The 8,330-nt window shown below is 35.5% G+C and overlaps 1 protein-coding gene across 3 annotated transcripts in view; it reads left to right on the top strand.

Annotated features, from left to right (window-relative positions):
- Positions 1-1,724: 1,724 nt before the first annotated feature.
- Positions 1,725-8,330, top strand: part of LOC101746933 (homeobox protein ceh-24) — a 110,406-nt gene continuing 103,800 nt past the window's right edge. Inside the window, exon 1 of one of the 3 annotated variants that reach the window (XM_038011980.2) lies at positions 1,725-1,794. The gene's annotated coding sequence lies outside the window, so the exon portion shown is untranslated. Of the gene's footprint in view, positions 1,795-3,484; positions 3,713-8,330 lie in introns of those variants that run through there. The other 2 variants (XM_012697585.4, XM_062669310.1) reach the window with 2 other exon arrangements.

Genomic DNA, 8,330 nt, shown 5'->3' with positions numbered 1-8,330 from the left:
ATTTTCTTCTCTTTGATATCTTCGATGCTGAGTAATTTGCAGGCAATAAATTTGGTTCACAGCCAGCACTCTCTTATTTATTTTGGTTAAGGACTGCCCATATTCCGATACTACTGCGTACTGTGTATGAATATGATGTTATGAAATACCAAAATGTCTGAGACAACGTAAAACTATTACACGAAAGGAATTCAGATATCAGAATCAGTTTAAAATAACCTTAAAAATATCAATTAACACGAAATCGATCACATGAGGTCATTAGGATGGTTTGTTATCGACACAATTAAATATAAAATTATAAAAATCATCAATTATGTTGTTAATATACACTAATCGCTAGATTAGAGTCTTCAAAAAAAAATTATTACACGCCTTTGATTAAGATAATTAAGTGGTTAACCGCGAAATGTAATTTTCGGATGGGGTTCCGTAGTATGCTATCCTGAAGATAGCATAACCGACGCTGTTATGTGTGGTTACAATAATAGGGTTTTTCTTTAATTTACAATGTTTTCTTTTCATAATTTAGTTAAAGCGTTCCATGTATCTTTAATTACAATGATTTATTTTATGCGTTTTGCAAAATTATCTGTGTTATAGTGAAGTTGAAGACATGGTGAGAGAATCAATTCATTTATGATACAATTTGTCAGATGGGCCCACCTTCTTTTTTTTTTTGGGCCGGGACCGAACCTCCCACTAGGTCCCCGCGCTTAGGGAGCGCATGGGGTATATAGGACTGGTCCGCGACTGCAAGACCGCGGGCCCAAGGATATTTTCAGGGTCCTACCCACTAAACGACTCCCCTGCACTCTTCACCCAAGCGTCCGATCCCCTACGAGGTCAGAACCCGTGTTACCGCGGTCAACACTACAACCAGACGGCGCAGCTCACCCCAAGGACGCCCGGCCGACGGAGTCTTCGAGGCGAATCGAAGGCTCTGAAACGTCGGCCGTCTCGGTACTTCAGCCCGTCAGGCCGCCCAGATGGTGCCGCTGTCGTCCCGGAATACAGATGGTCCTACCTAGCACTATGTTTTTTTTATTTTTTTTATTATCTTTGTAGGCAGACGAGCATACTAAGGCCAACCTGATGGTAAGTGGGTACTGTTACTCGTGGAGTTCAGGAATGCCAGGGGCAGAGCCAAGCCGCTCCTCACCGTTGAGTACTCTCCACAGGCCTCATTTGAAGAAGGGCATGTCATAGCACTTGGGAAACACCTTGAGGGGAGCTCATTCTAAAACCGGATGATACGTGGCAGAAAAGATCTCTAGAAATGCACTGCTGACAAATGGAGTGGTTCCGGGTAGTATGGATGAGCTATAATCCGGTGGGGGGCGATGCGATAGTAAAAACGATATTATGGGGATGTAGCTACGGGTGCACATAGAGACCATAATCAGGGACACTTCAAATATGAGGTCGAAGTAGTCAAAGTGGATGGCATATAATATCGAATCCAAATTAAATTAGAACCAACACGCATGGTTACTTTGCGACTGATAGGGCCAACTCATGGAGGCTGATAGCAAACTTCTACCATTAGAATGCCTATAAAACTTTGCATTACAATGAAATGAAAAAGTCAAATAAAAAATTAAAATGTTTCATAGCATGAATTCGTGAAGCCCTAATAAGTGTTTATCATGCCATATTTATTGACATTGCGATCGACAATCAATATAATCGAAGATATAAATTGTAGCCAAGAATAATTTCAAATGTTATATGAATTTTCAGAACCACCTGGTGTGTAAAGTAGTAAAAAGTGTGCAAAGGAAGTATACCTAAGTAAGTATATTTAAAATAATATCTAAATTTTACCAACAAACTCACTATAAGCATAATGTAAAATTCCGAATAAATAGATACAGACACCTTAAAAAAGTGTTCTTCTAACCGACAACATCCATTGCAGTAGTATATGGTATATGTTATAAGGTACTGGTAATTGGTTGTCACCAAGCGCTCTGGTTGAAAGTTATTAATCTTATTAATCGTCCTTGTAGTCGTAGACTTAGAATTTACCAAAATTAAATGACGATCAGGACCAGGAAAAATATCTTTTAATAAAAAAGTGTTAACGAATAATTGTTTTCTCTTGGATTAGGTAGAAATTGATATTTTATTAAATGGGTTTATCACTGTTCCACTAATCACAAATTTGGTGACGTGGAAAAACAACTGAGTAGGCAGTGATGGATGTGTTTAAAGCTAGATAAGGATTCACTAAATGCAATCTGAAACTTTTTTTGATAGATGGCTGTGTAAATAGCAAAGTTTTTAATATATCGACTGCGGAATAATTACCTGCAAACAGTTAATGGAGGTGCATAAAACGGACAGCAGTTAATCTACTGGAACATCTTATGATTCCTGCCAGTACGGATTTTATACGGAGCTTATCGCTATTGCGTGGTTATTGTTATCGCTGTAACAACTACAACAGGCTATGGCTCAAAATAGACCTCCAGATATATTTTTTTTAGTTTTTATTGTATGAAGGTTGAATGAGCTTAAATGAAAAGACAACCTTTGCACCAATATTTTTATCGTATCTCTAGGAAAAACAACTATTTACTTCTTTTTATCTTCAGCATGGCTTAATTTATGTCTGTAATCGTTTTAAATTTATCAATTAGATCTTTTTTAAACTGTAAATGTGATAATACAATATTGTGTCGCTTGATAAATCTAGGTTGCATTAATCAAACGTAATCGTTTACGCTGAAGAATGGTTTAATTGATTTTTTATCATTTTTAATTACTTTTTTATGAAAATAATACCCTAAGGTGATTGGAAAAATATTTTTATGATATATTCTAGGATGTAATGCTCAATGCATATGTATATATTTATTTTATTGTTTTGTTGCCTTTATTTGATACAAATCTTAATTGTCCGTTATTGATTAATGTTTTATTTGAAAAGTTTAATTAATATTAGATAAAAATGTTATCGTTCTAATTAACGTCGCACGATTGTGAATCGGTCGAATGCGTGGTTTAAAAGTTTAAAAGAATTAATATTAATTCACTTGGTTTTTCAGTAATTTATTTAGTTTTTCCTTTTAATCCTAAAAAAGAATAAGATCACAATGATTGTTGCGCTTGTTGACTTGTATTTTATAATCCTAGACGGTAGGTCAAATCATTTCACTCATATCACTTATTAATCTATGAAAAGGCTGATAAATGAAAAAAAAGTCACTAAAGATAAATAATAAGATCTCAATTTTATAGGGATTATAATATCGATGGTCTATAATTACACTGAGGGTCTACTAGGAAGTCATTTAACAAACTATTTACACGGCAACAAATAAGTAAGTAAATTAAAGAGTTATGATTTTCGATGTTGCCTGTTTTCTTTTGTTCGATAAAAAATTTGAATGCCTTAAGATTTACGCAAACTAAATGAAATAAAACAAAGTACGCCATGCAAAAGTTAAAGCACGCGTCCCGAACGAGGGGGTGGAGAAGGCAACAACTCATAAAATTAAGCGATTTGGATGTGAGTTAGTCTAACTGCGAGTATCGGTGTGTTAACAGTCCGCTAGCTGTCATTTGATTTCGACATTCACGCACCGTCCGCGTTTGCAACACCACGCAACATAGCTGTGGTAAACGGTTTTTTCGCGCCACAAACTGTTAATATTGTTTATTTGTGTGTTTAATTGTGTTTTTGTGCAAGGATTTTTCTCTTAAGGTGAGTTTAATCTTTGAAAGTTATACACATATAATTTTGGTGAACGCGCGTTAAAAAAAGTATGGACTACTGCATTTTTAGTGATGTTTGTTTACGTGAAATAATCGTTTTTCCAATGTTTTGATGTTACCGTATGTACTGTAAATTAAAAGCTGTAACATAAAAAATATTAATGAAGCTATTTAGTTGTAGAACTTTTCAAACAGCTTTTTTAATTTCAATATTGTTTACACAAGTAGAATTTGAATTGACTACGCTTAGGCGCGAAATAAAAATACCATTTTTTTAAAACAGTTCACAGATACCGGTACAACATTATTTAAAAAAAAAAAACATGTTTGTCTTTGTTTACATTATTCGTCTGACATTATTTTACAATGTTCTATACATACTATGAACAATAAATACATCTCTGTAATTCTATGAGAGGCAAGAGAATGTTATAGAAGTTATGATTTTATTTAATTAAGTTTTTTTTTTTATTGCCTTTGTAGGCAGACGAGCGTACGGCCCACCTGATGGTGAGTGGTTACCGTCGCCCATGGACTTCAGCAATGCCAGGGGCAGAGCCAAGCCGCTGCCTACCGCTTAATACGCTCAGTAAATAGAATTTGTTGTGTGTTTTAGTTGCTGCAGTTTCTAGTAATAGACATCTCTATATTTTTAAATTCAAACATTAATGTATTGGATACAGGTAACAGATGTTATTTGACATTAAATTTTCTAACCAATAGGTGGAAATTGTTGGAAGTCGTTTGAATTTAGGAGCCAGAGTATTAAGCACATATTTTCAACGGGAAATTCGAGATATTTTATTTTTTCTTTAATCACATCGGTCTGGTCGACATCAAATTGCAATCTTTGTACTCTAAACTTTTCGGGGCAAAAATGAGCTCACCCTCTTTTTCGCAGGCGACTGAGGAATTCATGATCATTTGAAAATTCCGATCTATCTATATGATATGAGATGCTTCAATAGCTGATTTAAGTTAAAAAAACTATATGCAGACGTGTTAGTTATGAAACAAAACAACATTCAAAGGTAGTTTTTTTTTTTTAGTGCCTTTGTAGGCAGACGAGCGTACGGCCCACCTGATGGTAAGTGGTTACCGTCGCCCATGGACTTCAGCAATGCCAGGAGCAGAGCCAAGCCGCTGCCTACTTTATATGTGATCATCTAATATTTATTAATCACATTCTCTTACAGCTTTCTAACTAAACTACAATTTTGAAGTATTTGTGTCTAGACCTAGCATAACAATTTTAGACCACAGAGAGTTAAACTAGCGTTTTAAATGTCAATGTCGCTGATGGACAGTCCACTAAGTTTCTCGCCGGAGACCCACTGAGAAGACTCAGTGGGTCGCGTTTCCGATCCGGTGGTAGATTCTGCGAAGCACGGCGCTTGCTAGGGTTCGTGTTAGCAACGTCGTCAGGTTTGAGCCCCGTGAGCTCACCTACTAGTTAAGGTTACGCTGAAATAGCCTCTCAAGGCTCTCAGCTAAGGTAGGAAAAAAAATGGACTTTGATATCAAAGAATATAGGCTGCTAGGGTCAAAACCAATGATGAAGACAGATTCCAAGATACAATAATTTCATTGTTAATAACTATTTAGGAAACGTTGCAAGCATTGTGATAGAAGAAAAGGCTAAATTGCCTCTCCTATTGGTCGTTATTACGACCTGAAAAACGAATCACTGCTGTTTCGTTAATGTTTGATTAAGCTACGCGCTTTCAAAATCATAAACAGATATCTAAGTATGAATAAGAAATAACAAATAAATATCTTGGACCGGGCGGCGATATTGCTTAGTAAACCAGAGGGTCCAAGTATTTTTGTTGGGAACTACTCTTTATATGATTATTTTTTAGTGAAATAGTATTTATTTGTTGATTTCTCAACTTTTTTTTCAATTATAAATAGGCAATGAATAATTCGATGTGGATTATCAAGCTCTTGACGTTATCTGTCGACAGCTAATCCCTGCAACTTTCGGGATGAGAACGATGTTATTTTAGACAATTTTGAATCATAAAAATGGAACACACAGTCGAGATTACCTTGCGTTTCATTACAAAACAAGTGACAAGTTTAAGGTGCCAGTAAATCCGATCCCAAAGTTTACGATTGCCTTTAAATATGAGGTCGTCAGCGCAAAAGTGGCCTAACCCACAATTTTTCATAATCATGCTTATAATTATGTATATTGCAATTTATTTAAACATAATAAATTTTGATGAAAAACCGATTCATAGTTTCACCCATAGATAACAGATGGCTTTGTAAACATTATTTTTGCGCGTATTGTTTTTTTTGATTACTGAAATTCAAATTCATGAAAACTTAAACCGTTTTGCGCTGACGGCCTCATATATCCGTTCGCTTGCTTTTTCGTTTCACATTATCGCAATAAATAATTACGATTAAACTTCAAAATATGTTTACGTCTATCGGTAATATAACCTTTTAGATTAGCAGTTCGTTTGTGGTTACAGGAGACCGTAGACAACAGTGAATGCCGTCATCCACCTTGAGACATGAAATCGAACTCACAATTATACTGTATAGCAGTGTTTCCCAACCTTTTTTGTGCAATTCCCTCACTGTAACATTTCTAAATTTTTTTGTCCCTCATACATACTTAATTACACATTAAAAATTTTATTTGTTCACTTAAGAAACATAATGATGGGTTTTAGGAAGAAGTCACTATGTAATTGTTATCAAAAGACAGTAAGTAATATTTCAACACATATAATAAAAAGCTGAAATTCAAATTCTAAATAATTTTAATACAGATTTTCTATATTAATTCAGTGCGATTGCCCTTCTTAATTATCAAATTGCCCCCTTGTGGGGCGTGGGCCATACGTTGGGAAACACCGCTGTATAGGGTCTATTCAACCCTTCAAATCGGAAGTTCGTTTCACAGTTTCCCTTCAAAATTCGCCTTATCACCAATAAAATAAGAAACTGTGGATGTGACAGTAATTATTCCACGTTCGAGTTCATACTATGAATACGAACACGGTAAAGGAATAAATTATTTTTTTAAGAAATAACTCTATGCAGTCTCATTGGTACAATTTCTTTTAATGAGCCTCCATAGCTATGTACCAACATCCTGCGTATTCTCAGAGCTTATCAGAGTGACCACTGTATGCTTCTCGTAATGCTCTGAGCCGTCACATGCCCAGAGTTCAACTTTCCAACTGTTTTCTAAATCCCGATTAGGCGCGAATTCTCCAGTGAAACAATAAGGTTCTGCAAGAATAGGTTAACTAGTGTCCCTCAGGGTTTCTCAGTGATCGCGGCTATTAATTAATTAACTAATGTAATAACCACAACGACACACACGTCTCTAAGGAGAAACAGCGGCGTTAGATTAGAACGGAATTAGATATGAAATAATGTTCGATCACTGATCAGTGGTCAGTGTTAGATTATAATCATTAAAAATTCTAGATTTAGAATATTCGTTTATGACATTTTTTTCTTGCATAAGTGCAAAAAAAAGAGTCTCGTCAAAAAATTTTGTTCGTAATTAAAACTAATAAGTAATTAAATACAAAATTCTCACAAAAAATAAAACGGATTTCAACAGTATTAAATCAGAATATCATCAATGTAGGTAATTAAAATTAAGTCAATTAAATGAGCATTATTAACAATAACTCAATAACTAGCGGTTAGATCTTGAAAATGCTTAAATGGATAAAAAAAAATCGATTCACCTCGAAGTTTGAAGGTTCTTTTTTTTTTCTTTAAGTCGTAAGTAAACAATCATTGAAATGTTTTGTCTTTGCCAGTTTATTAAAATACGTGATTAAGAATAATGATGCACTCCAACGACAAATAATATACCTAGGCACCCGGTACCTAATTTGATTTGAAACATTATCTTGCAGTTTGTGGAAAAATCGTGCTATCTTCGGCACCTGTCATAGCGGTAGATAAAAAATATCAATTTAAACTTTAATTAAAAGTTTACAACACGAAAATACATGAATGAAAGTAATTACAGTGATGTTTGCGTGAAACTCGAGCGAAAAAAGCGTGGTTTAAGAGTATTCATTGGGAAAATATATTTTAATCGGTGTACCGAATTGTTCGTCGTATTAAACGGAATATCGGCATTTAAAGAAATATTATTTTTAATTAATTTTATTGGTTGTTTCCTATGTCGACAAAGCTTAAGATCCTCCTGATGGTGAGTAATCACCCATGAAATTCAGCAATGCCAAATGTTAAAACCTTATGGCAATACGTACAAGACTGACTCGGTGGTGAAGGTTTTTTTTTATTGCTTAGATGGGTGGACGAGCTCATAGCCCACCTGGTGTAAGTGGTTACTGGAGCCCATAGACATCCACAGCGTAAATGCGCCACGGTCTCAAGTATAGTTACAACGGCTGCCCTACCCTTCAAACCGAAACGCATTACTGCTTCACGGCAGAAATAGGCAGGGTGATGGTACCTACCCGCGCGGACTCACAAGAGGTCCTACCACCAGTAATAGTAAGCCCCGACTGTAGCGCTGAGGGTCGTGGGTTCGATTCTCACGTCGGGTTAGTGTGTGATGAACAGGTTTGTTTGCTCTTTGTCTGGGTATTTAT

This window comes from Bombyx mori, chromosome 7 (genome assembly GCF_030269925.1).
Source record: "Bombyx mori chromosome 7, ASM3026992v2".
Taxonomy (NCBI): Eukaryota; Metazoa; Arthropoda; class Insecta; order Lepidoptera; family Bombycidae; genus Bombyx; species Bombyx mori.
Note: the sequence above shows the minus strand (reverse complement) of the source record. Positions and strands in the feature narration are given on the sequence as shown.